Genomic DNA, 12,188 nt, shown 5'->3' on the forward strand with positions numbered 1-12,188 from the left:
AACCTATATGTCTTACGTGCAGGGCAAGAGCCCCATACCAGAATGTGTAGGAGGTATGTCAGGAATGTCCAACCAAAACACTTTTCCGTGTCTTAAAGAGACGGATCAAAGGGTGTGCCCTCCCTGCTTCTAATTTCAGCCAGCTGACTGATGTATTCTGAGGTCTGCTGTCGTTCGAGTTGTGATTAAACATATTGACTCATCATAGGCAGCAGACCTACTTGTCTGCCCTTCTACCTGTCTTCTCTCTCTATATTTAGCTCTGGTACAGGCTCCCTTATTGAGGTACACCACTTATCTCATTCAGAGCTCAGGGCCAGGCAGGCAGCGGTGAAACTACCACAGGCATCCTTAAAGAGTACAGACCCTGTCGTCACAGAGTCTGCCCTTGTGGCTCTGCAATGCCATTTTCTTAGGGAAGCCAACCACTACAAAAAAAACCAAGCTCGAACCACAGTATAACAAAGCCGTGCCATTCAAAACCTCAAGTATGCCGTCTCAAGGTGAGGTGCCTCATTCAGCACAGGGGTAAACGCTGCTGGTTTTGTTAAAACAACAGGCTTCCTCCCACAGAGTCAGGAAGGTCAACTCAAGTGCCTATAACAAAACAAAAGAATTGGGGATTTTTTTCTTGGTTGGTTTGTTCGCAGGCTGCCTCAGACTTGCTCGGCCATTTAAGTCAGGCAAAAGGCTGTTTGGTTCCAGTAGTTAAGATTTAGAGCTGTGGACATATCTGTATCCCTTCACACAGTCAGTGAGCTGGAGAGGGCACTAGGGGTCCCAAGAGACTGTTTCCTGACAGCTAATCTCAAGTCCCTACCACCAGGTAGTCACATCTAGGACCAGACACGTCTTACATACACAGGAACAACATTCAGCTTCAAAACTCCCCAAACGACCAGTGACTCTTCCTCATGTTTCTAAGTTAGGCTTGAAGGGGCAAAAAAGCAGAAGCACCTCAAGTCCATGCTGACTTGCGGTAAAAATAGTCCTGAGAATCAGTCACTTTTGATGTAGTTCTGTATTTCTGTGTGCCACAACTGTTAGAGATGTAAAATGCTCCATTGATAGTCAGGTGTTCTATTAGGCAAATAACAATACACTGCTAACAGACAATTGGTTAAGATTATCCCATCAAAGCACTTTGACAACCTGTGGAGCACAGCTCTTAGTAGGAATCATTTCAGAGGTGAGCTAGAAGACAATGGGCTCTTGTCTTCCTAATGTAGCTGATCAAGGTTTTAGCATGTGAGCTAATGGTCCTCCACAGGTCACTCCCCTCCTATCTGATGAGCACTTTCCATGATAACACTAATGCTAATGGGAGCTATTGTTCTCTTAATAAGCATGATGACACTTTCAAGTGTAAAGGAAGTCAGCGGTTGTTAATGAGCGTTAGGAAAAGCAAGAAAAGGACTTAACTTCACCTCAGAGATGGTGGAATGCTTTTCAAACAAAGAATATGACTAAAACCTTTATTACTCAGGGTTAGTCCTGATAGTGCTGCTGTGCCTCAATGACAACCAGATAATAGGCTGTATTTCTAGTGAGGGGAAGTCACAGGCTGTTCTGTGTACCAATCCTAGTGTTGCAAACGAGCATGGTGATGAACCACACACATTCTGTTGCACTGGGCGTCCTCGGAGAATTGCTGCATCTGGCGCCTCAGCTCTTCTAAATAAGGCCAGTGGGCTGGTAGGGACCGGAGGGTGTGATCATACCACACACACACACACGCGCACACACACACACACACACACACACACACACACACACACACACACACACACACACGCCACCAAGTGTACACTTGTCTCCCAACCCATGTTTATGTTGGAGGTGAGACAGCCCCATCAAAGGTAATAACAGCGGTACACCTAAGTGAGAGAGTGTGTGTGTGTGTGTGTGGGGGTGTGTGTGTGTGTGTCTTCTGTATGATAAGCCGTTAAAAGGCATGCTTGGCATGTAGAGGGCTTTCCATCCTCATGGGTGGTCACTAAGGACTGGGCATCAAGAACTGGTTCTAACAAAAGAATTAGGATTCACAATTTTGATGGAATGGTTTCGAATCCGATCATCAGTTCCAAATGTAACACAAGTAACCAAGTTTTGGTTTCCATAGCGACCGCCGTACTTCCAGAATGTATTTTACCTTATAAAAGCCCCATAGAACTGTAAATCACATCAGAATATCCGTGGAATAAGCATGGGAACCGTTTCCACCCCTTAAGGAATCCAGAATCGATGAGAACCGGAATCAAAAGCAAGAATCGGAATTGGAATTAGAATTGTTACAATCAAATATTGCAATATTTGTTAAAGGCAAAATACATGTCTAACCATTCTGAATTAAGCATTGTGGTGTTGCAGAGACGTCCAGCCTACAAATCGTATCCTACAGACTACAGAAAACATCTTTGTTTGGTAGAGATCCACACAAATCCCACTATAATCATTTACATTTCTTTCAATCTTAATAATTTGAAATTAAGAATGAGAATAAGGATACAAAAATACATAAATTATGGTCATTCCCTCCAAAATCGTGAATCATATCGCAATCGCAATAGCAGTCCAAATAATCGTAATAAGATATTTTCCTCATATCGTGGCGCCCATTTATTTCTACCATTTATTTATTATTCTGAGCTAAACTTCTGTGCTCGCTGGCTTAATTGTTACATAACTGCAACATGTAGTGTTCAGGTGTTACAGTTGACTTCCTGTTGATACGTGGATATGTTCTTCTAATCAAATTTTATTTTCTATTTTTTGAGCGACGCAATATTCTACGTACCCCCTGGCAACAGCTGAGGTACTCCTAACCCTGGTTGGGAATCGCTGTATTAGATAGTAGTTTTGCTTTTACTTTTTGTTTTGTTTTGACCTGGCTAATGTTTGACATTTGCCTGTCTATTATAATCCAAAACAACTAATACTTTCTTCTCATTTTACTCAGAAATTACGTATGATTTTCTAATTTTATTGAACATGAATGCAAAAAGTAAGTGTTCAACTAGTTCAAATGAGTTGGAATGATGGCTAAGAAGATGTAGGTCAGAATTTGGTAATACTTTTTTGTGCTTGATAAACAGAAAAACCAGACCGGGTCAGTTTTGCCGAGGGAGGATGAGAAGTGCATGGTTGACGGGAAGACAACACAAGAGTTAGAGTGTCTGTGCACCATCCCTCCCTCCCTCCCTCCCTCCCTCTGTGCAGCATGAAGAGCCCTGTTCCAGTTCTCCAACACTCAGCAGGTCGGTGGTGAGAGAATGCCCACCTAGTGAACTAGTCCAGCTATACACAGTATAGGCAGGTGACTGAGAAAGCAGTGATGTAGAAGGTGGGTTAGAGGTGAGTGAGCAGGGGGGGGGGGGATAAGAAAAAGAGAGGAAACACCTGCTGTAGATTCTGGTAAGCCCAGATAACCTGCAGCCAAGCTTCCTTCTGCTCTCTCTTTAATCTCTCTGTTCTGTTTTTGTACTTTTTCACGGTTGATCTGTCACTGTTTTCTCCCCTTCAGACCCATACACCAAGTAAAAATAAACTATGTTACCTGAAATCACCTCTTAACAACACCAAAACAACAACACAAATAGTTAGCCCGCACAGGAAAGCATCAGCACACACCCAGGTAAACAGTTGTTTCCCTTTCTGTTAGCGGCTGTTTCAAGTTCTGTAATACCAGGCTGGCAACCAAACACAGACCTGCCTAATGTTACATTAGCCTCCTTCAAACCTCATTGGAGTGTCGCAAGCCAAATGAAATGTCCCTGTCACCTCTGCTGTCAGTCTCCATTCAGGCTGCAGTTATGGACTGATAGCTTTTGAAAGCTGCGCAGTGGTGTAATGGTCGTCTTCCCCTTTGATTTTGCCAGTTTGTGTCTAGGGTTGACATTTCGAGTGTAGGCTCCGTGAGGATATTATTAGAGCCACTGCCTAAAAGGTATTGAGCCTGTTTAAATGTAGTCAGTTACATCAGTAGCATCAAACTTCATTTACATAGCTCGTGTCGTTTTCCTCCAACCACTTCAGCGCTAATGACAGCTACACGGGGCCAGCAGATACTGTGTGAAAATCATCCACTCGTGCATCACGGCTGGACAATAGGCAGATGTATTCAGATGTGTGGTAATCATTTGTCAAGTGGCAGGGCAAACTGTTCTGTGTGTTATCAGACAACACAATACAATTTCACAGCTTCATCAGACTCTGACTGTAATACACACGGGTCAGATGGCAGAGCGCTTCCAAGCTATGGCTAACATGCTGCAAATGCAGCCAGTCTTTCTTCTGGCCAGAGGTGGAGCCGGACGTTCTAAACATTCGGATTTCAGGTTGGGGGGGGGGCTTACAATACACTATTAAATACACTACACCTACACCTAAATACACTATTTTTCAAGCCCTTTCATTATAGAAAAATGTTTGGGAAGAACCTGATAGCTGCCAAGGAAAAGGATCACCCTGTACAGCCTGCACCCTGTTTTGTCTTCATCTTTCTGAAACCCGAACACAACAGATGTTGAGAAAAGACGTTTCTATTTTTAAGTTGCTTAACATACAGCACATGTTTGGGTATGAAGCTGACGTAAACAGCATTACTAATCTTGAAACACAGGCGATATTTCCCCAGTAGTAAAACTTTAGCTCCATTCATTTGCTGGCCCAGCTGAAGACACTTGAGGGGAAATGACACAATTTTTTTAAAATTTTAAATCCTATTTTTAGGAAATATTTCGGTGCTGGTGCTCATAGACGCCATGCCCTTGCTCTGCCACTGCTTTATGCCTGTCACACTGCACAGTAGTACAGGATCATGATGTATGATGTATCATTCATACTACTAATCTGTACATTATTTATGAAGAAGCAGGTACAACACAAAAATCTAATCCCATCAATTTTTGTTATTCTGACATGTTTTCAAACCTCATATTGACTTTGATATGTGATTTTAGTTTCAACAGCTGAGATGGGGCACGCTGAGGTGTGTGTATAAATATATGCAATGAGCAATAACGGTGTTATCCAACCTGCTTGTGTAGTGCAGGTCTATATTAGGTTAGTGTAGCACAGGGCTGTTGCATTTTAGGAGCAGGTGACTGGACATTCCTGCCTGTATTAGGCTTGACAGTTTACTGTGGGGGAGTACAGAGCAGGGAGAATTACACTGGCCTACAAAGAGGGAGGGGGAGGCACACTGACAAACAATTCTCCAAATGAATCTCATTAATTCTTGCTTACCTGCAAGTATAGCTCCGATTTATCACTGGCATCAGTAAATTCAACCCAACCCCTCAGTTCATTAAGGAGACTGAACATCGGCGTCATCAGCACTGTCACATATTTACACACGTCAACTCTTCACTCGAGTCGAGACTGTGTTTGTTATGTAGATTAATACAAACACGGGGCGAAGAGGGCAGAAAAGGTAAACGGAGAGGAAAACGGTGGTAAGGTGGGAGGAGAGGAACAGCTAATGGCTTAAAAAGACAAAGCTGGCCTGTCACATGCGATGCTCATCTGAACTGATGGCTGCCCCAGGGAGGGAGTGTCACACACTGTCAGAGAAAGAAAGACGGAGAGAGAACAGAGAAGGGACGAAGCCTGGGAAAAGGAGACAAAAAAAGGTTGCAAGAGGAAAATCAGGTGATAAAAAAAATGAAAAAATAAGACAAGAATGACAAGAACGTGACAGGAGGAATGAGAGATAGAAACTAAAAGAATGAGGGCGATGGACAATATTTACATTGGTCTGTGCATTCTCTGGTTGCCTGCCCCTCAGTAAAGGTCGCCTGGTTGACGCTGTGGCTTTGTGTGACAGATGTCTGGGTGAGGGGACAGGCTGTAGGGCAACAGGCAACACACACACACTTGAACACACGTTTGTACACACATTCACGGACAGGTGGAAGTGCAGAAATAACCCTTTTTGTTTATTGGTTACATCTAATTTTACAACCGTTGCAAGTTCCCCATTTATAGCAATCAGCAGGTCAGCACACCTCAGCGAAGCCATGGCCCAGATCCATGTTGACAACCTACTGTGCCTTCACTAATTCTGACACTAACACGCAAAAGTGCATCGAGAGTGCTTCTTTTTTGTAGAAAATCCTTCTCTTTGTGGCATTTTGACAACAGCTGACCACTCTCTCATTTCTCCAGAATGTCAGCTCGGTCACAAGACACCCGAGGCCAACCCCTGACACAGACACACACACACACACAGACACACAGACACATACACACACACACATGCAGTGCATTATCAAACGCACTGCCCGGGGCTATTGCTCAGTTGTCACAGTGGCTTCTTGTAATTCATGTGAAGCAGCGAGAGAAAGAGGTTAACGCCATAAACTTGCATCCACAAAAGCTCTTTTGTCACCTCAGTCCCCCACATGTACGCCCCCCCCCCCCAGCCCCCTTACATCCTCTCCTTTCTCCACAGGCAGAGTGGCTTTTCCTCATGTGATCAGGAAGGGTTAGCCCCTTCTCCCCACAACACCAGCCTCCAGGGCGACTACAAACTGAAGAGCAGTCAACCAGTAGCATTCACACCATTACCCTGCTGTTAAATGACCACGAGGGCGGATTACAAGCGGCCTGTCGGATGGACAGCGACACATTTTTTCTTGCAGAACCAGGTGGGACAGAAAGGGTACATGTTGCAAGACCTTACCTAAAGTCTGTGTAAGGAGGTCAAATTACACCTCCTCCCTTCAATATGACTGTACTTGCAGTGACTAACACGTGAACTATGATTTGTAGAACAGGGGCGGACAGATGAAAAATCACAGGCCGAGTGAGCAGCGCTGTTTTTAATGCACCTTCTCAATGCACTGAAATGGCTGAGGCAGCAGGTAAATGAAGGCCGTCATGTATTGATGTATTGATGGGCCCCCTTTTTGTCCATTACACCCAGAGGTGCTGGGATGGTGCGTAGGCGTGCGTCTGGTAGCCACCGGCCTGGAAGACCATTAGTTCGCTCTGTCAGAATTCGAAGGGGAGTATCGACAGTCCAGCTGGGACAATCGATAGGCACAGATCTCTCACTCCCCTCTGCCATCTATGGTAATGGAACTACAGTGAGTCAAACACTGCTGCTGTGGGACTCTTGTGTACTCTGTTATATCACCTCCCTTAGTGTATCCCAGCACTGTAAACAGGAGAAAATGATCTGTTGCTTTTGAGCTTTGAAGGGCAACGCACATCAGCCAGAGACAGATTCAATGCTTAACTGATTATGTGTGTGAATAGTTTGAACTAATACAACTGCCAACAAAAGAATGATGTTATTTTCTGACAGGATGCAAGTTACCAACAGCTGTCTCGTCCTTCATTTAGCTTAGTCATGTTCTTTTCTGCTCTGGTCAGATGCTGCCTGCTGCTCCCTGAGGCTGAAAGATGAAGGCCAGACCAGGGTTTCTCACCAGCCAACAGGGTGGGACCTCCATTACCCAAGCACACTGCAGTCATTGGACAGGACTCTTGGGACTATCCCATGTGATGTCACCCCTACTGTGAAGTCATTCAACAGGCAACAGCCAGATGTTTTCTAGAATAGAGCCTCCCCTCTTTTTCATGTCAAGTATCCCCAAGTAGAAACACTTAAGATGCATATCTGATGACAGTTTAGTCCTAGGGGCAAAAATTACATCTTTTAAGATTATGGCTGTTTATTTGCTGGTGAACCCTCGACTTGTGCGTGGGATCTCAATACTTATAATTTTATTACCACTCAATGTGGGAAAATCGCCCTTTTTTACTTCTTCCAAGGACAGATTTATAGGGATGCAGTGACTTGCACATAGTTTTGCAAAGGACGGTGTAGCCCAAACCCATGCTTTACGGCAGCAAACGTAAGTGCTGATACAACCAGTCACGTTACTAGTGCATCCATATGACTCATCTCCGCTGCTCAGGTGTAAGGGTACTGTAGGACTCTACGAGAGCTACAGTTTGGGGGTAAAACCAACGTGGAGAGAAGAGGAGCTTGCTCTTTGTCTCTTTGACTCTACAGTGGCTGACCTGGGTCAAACAGAGCTGTGTTGTACCCCTGGGTGCTCCCTGTGGTTCAGGGGGAACTCTATTGGGAAGTGCATGTCCCTGAACAATGGCCTTCCTGTTCGACTGTGGTAATGTGCTCTTTATCCGAGAGGAAGATTGAAGAAAGACAGATCTGTCCAATGACTAACTCTTCTTGTCACACCACAAGTGTGACTTACTTCTGTTGATGGTTTTGTTAAAGCTGTGTGTGTGTGTGTGTGTGTGTGTGCGCTCGCGCAGCTGTTGTACAGATCAGTGATAATACTTTTTAATAAACTCAGAAGGAGTGTGTATGTGTGTTGGTGTCTTAGAGAAAGTGTGTGTGTGTGTGAGTGGGGGTGTGTCCTTTCTAAAAAGCGTCCTGGGCGTGTGATTGATGGGAGCTTTAACGAAGTAAACACACACAGACACACACACACAGGAGGGGGGTGGAGAGAGGGGTGGCCATGTTCAGCAATGCTCAGCTAACATTATTCATCCTGTGTTCATCTGTGTGAGCTGAGCCCGCCGATCCCCATATTAATGAGCCAGGGAGTGTGTATTTGTCACTTTATTTACATGGCTACACACACACACATTAAGGGCTGAGAATGGAGGCAATTTAGAGCATTTGGGTTTTTTTCTTTAGCCCTTCTTCTTTTTGTCCCTCTTATATCGTGGACTTCTTATATTTGTTATTTGGATGATGGGGGGATTCAGAGAAAGGAAGGCTGGGAGAGGGCGGCGGAGAAGGAGAGAATGGAGGGAGCGAGAAAGCAGGGAGGAGGAGAGGTTATTTGGAGTCTGAACTGTAATCACCACCTACAGCTGCTTCCTCCCAGGTGCTCCAACTGGACAGCAACCGGGAGAGGGAGGGAGAAAGTAGAGAAGGGAGAAGAGAGAGAGAAGCTGTCTCTCCAGAGAAACAAGAAATTCCTCATGTAGTAGAGGTACTGGCATTTGTCTTGTTTCTAATTAGCCTGACTGTCCGTGTATAACTAACCTTAACCGCATTCTAATATCTCCATTTTCACTGCAGTGTATTTCCACAGATCTCCTGCTGAGCCCCTGCAGGCAAGGGGAAGTTTTATCTTAGAATCAGGAGGAAGTTGAAGGGGCTATAACAGAGCTGACACAACACTTCCAGTCCCTGCCAGAAGAAGACAGGATGGTGACTACTTTCAGAGGAAGCGGGTGAACGGCTGTGAATTATTCCAGACAGAATGCGACTGGCACAAACACAGCCAATGAGCTACAGGTGAGACCGAAGAACCGGTTGCTTTTTGTCTCTGTGAGACCTTGTCTACACATTTCTTCTCGTTACATTGAATTTGCCTATAATGAATGAATGTATTACCATAGTTGATGTGTACATCACATAAAGTTACCGTGTCAATCTATACTTTATTCCACAGGGTAATACCGTGCAGGTGCATGTCTAGGTTAATCTGATAACCTAAAAGTATTAACTCATTTGCTTGCTCACTTCATCCCAAGTCCAATGAACTGATGAGTCCTGACTTCCTCCACGGCACCCCCCACTGTCCAACTGAAATGGGTTCAACATGCAGAACACAGCAATTACATGAAGTTTTATTGGACTCAACATTATAGCAGCTTGTCATGACATGAGATCTGCATGAGACCTGTGAAAAATGCTCCACTATGAGGCACAATCACAAACACACACACACACACACACACACACAGAGTTATAAAATATACATCATCCGATGTTTCGCATGCGTTCTAGCAGAACCTTCCACAGTTGCTCACCAAGTGCATGTGCGGTTGCGGGTGTGTCCCTGTAAGTCATCCATGGCAGCATCCCATTATTGTCCAATAAAAGCAGTCGGCGCCATGTGAGCCGTACACGTCACCACCAACAGCTCCACTGTCTGCTGCATTTCCAGCCTGCACATAGTAACATGGCGGATCCAGCAGCAAATCTGGATTAATACCACCACTGTCGTAAATCCACAAACCCCCAGCACAAACTAGATTACAGCGAGAGAGATGAGAATGCATTATACATGCATCCTCATGTATAATGTTTAGGAGGCAGCCTGCCTGTTTAACTCTTAATAACCAGCCCAGATTGGGTCCCCTGTAGGCATCGGCTGATATTGCTTTTTCAAGGCTGATACTGATACTTAACATTAGTAGTCAATGAAACCGATTAGGATTAGAAACTAGGAGTTTGAAATGTTAAATACTCCAACACAAAACTTAGTATATGCATTACAGCTACATTAAGCTACATTATGTAAGAATTTCTCCCATCATGTAAGCCCCTCCCATTCCGATTCCGCATTTTAACTCCTACGGTGGTCGTATCATTCCAAAAAGTACAACTTTGTCCGTGAGCGTTCCTTCCATTGTAATAATAGTTTTACGTTTTTGTTATTTTGGTACCATGCCGATGTCAGTAAAGTATCAGCGTGATCCTCAATCTTCAACAGGCTTTCCAATCTGCCGGCAGAGCGTGTAATCTCCCCCTAGCATTCTTCACGGTGCCACTGAGTGTAAAAGCACAAAACGGGGAGGTATGTCCCTCTTTGGCTCACGTATTTTAAAGCTGGAGGCGCAACATGGCAGAACATATACGAGCGAGTTGCTTGTATAAATTCTGAATAATTCTGAATGGCAGATTCTATGCATACAAGAATACTTAAGTAATTACGCGTGAATGAGCACATAGTTGTAAAAGAACAACGTTTTTTTTATTTTTTTCTAAGAATCAACTCAAAACATTACACAATGGAGCTTTAAGCAAATATTTAATGAATGAGAAACTTTTAACAAAATCCCCAGTAGCAGAAATAAAACGCTGATATAGATAATTGGCAAACTGCCAAAAAATGCCCCGATAATTGGCCAGGGCCGATAATTAGTGTATCCGTAGCATCCTGTACTAAAGACAGACAAACAGCACAGCAAAATATTCTAAATCTTAGGAAATATTTCAAGCTTCAGGTTGGGCCTAAATGAGTCATTACATATTTATATATTTTGTAATGTGACATTGGGCCTGTGCGCACACCTACCCCATACAACCATCAAACCATTTATGTGTGAATAAAAACAGCGGCAATGAAGCTGCTTTTCAAAATACAGCAAAGGTTAATCGTGCAACATTGTCATCCTGTTAAATCTGGCGCTGTGAGCCTGGCCAAACAAACCTTACTGATAAGCACGGCGGTGGCATCAAAGCCTTTCAGATTATAGATTACCATCAAATCAGCCGGGGCTCTGCTGCGCTGGACAGGCACCTGCTACTTTACTGTAATGCCCCTTATCCATGGGGCTGGTGATTAGTGTGTGTGTGTGTGCGTGCGTGTGTGTACACAATAGTTTTTTCATCAATGAGAGAGGTATGAAACAATAGGATGGTGTGTGATATCTGAACAAGCTGGACTGTTGTTTTAAGCTCTGCTGTTTGCCTGGCTGTGTGTGAGTGTGTGCCAGCATGTTTCTGCAGATGCCAGCTATTTTGTGTTTTTTTTTACACACATCTGAGGGTATATATATATCTGGTCTATGGTTATGTGTTTGTATTTGTGCAGCCATGTCACCTCAGTGTCATTCTAACTGACTATAATTAGTGCGCGGTGTTTATTTAATATACAGTGTTACAGTGGCCCAGTGCCAACCTCGGGCCTTCCAAAGCACACGGTGACAGTAGTGCAGTTTGCTGCCTCTCTGCCTCCGTCACTCTCCTCTGGCAGCAGTACTGTGAGGATTAAAGGAAAGTCCTGACCTCCTCAGCCACCTCTCTTTAATGCCTCCGCTCATTTTAAATGGCTCCTCCAAAACCAACTGGCTGGATTACTGCGCCGGTGCTCACCCACTCCCCCACCTACCTCTGCTGAACACAACACACATACACAAACACCGATGCACCTTATGACACACATTCCCTATAGTCAAAGACGAGTAAAAATGCATAGAAACGCAAAAATGCATTAGTACACAATAAAATCTCTCAATTCCAAGAATCATCAAGGATCTTTATTTGGTTTGCAACGCATTGTACCATTTATGTACGTGGATTGAGATGCTGCAAGTACAGTCCAGTAAGAGCGAGAGAAACTGTAAGGATGACAGTCCACACAATGTGCTGATATTCAATATACCTGTCGTCCCCCCCCCCCCCC

At 44.3% G+C, this 12,188-nt stretch overlaps 1 protein-coding gene across 2 annotated transcripts in view; it reads right to left on the minus strand.

Annotated features, from left to right (window-relative positions):
• Positions 1-12,188, minus strand: part of zeb1b (zinc finger E-box binding homeobox 1b) — a 54,956-nt gene that overhangs the window by 20,445 nt on the left and 22,323 nt on the right. The window contains exon 1 of one of the 2 annotated variants that reach the window (XM_034861897.1): positions 9,553-9,568. The exons of the other annotated variant lie outside the window; for it this stretch is intronic. The gene's annotated coding sequence lies outside the window, so the exon portion shown is untranslated. Of the gene's footprint in view, positions 1-9,552; positions 9,569-12,188 lie in introns of those variants that run through there. 2 annotated transcript variants of the gene reach the window in all.

This window comes from Etheostoma cragini, chromosome 22 (assembly GCF_013103735.1).
Source record: "Etheostoma cragini isolate CJK2018 chromosome 22, CSU_Ecrag_1.0, whole genome shotgun sequence".
Lineage (NCBI taxonomy): Eukaryota > Metazoa > Chordata > Actinopteri > Perciformes > Percidae > Etheostoma > Etheostoma cragini.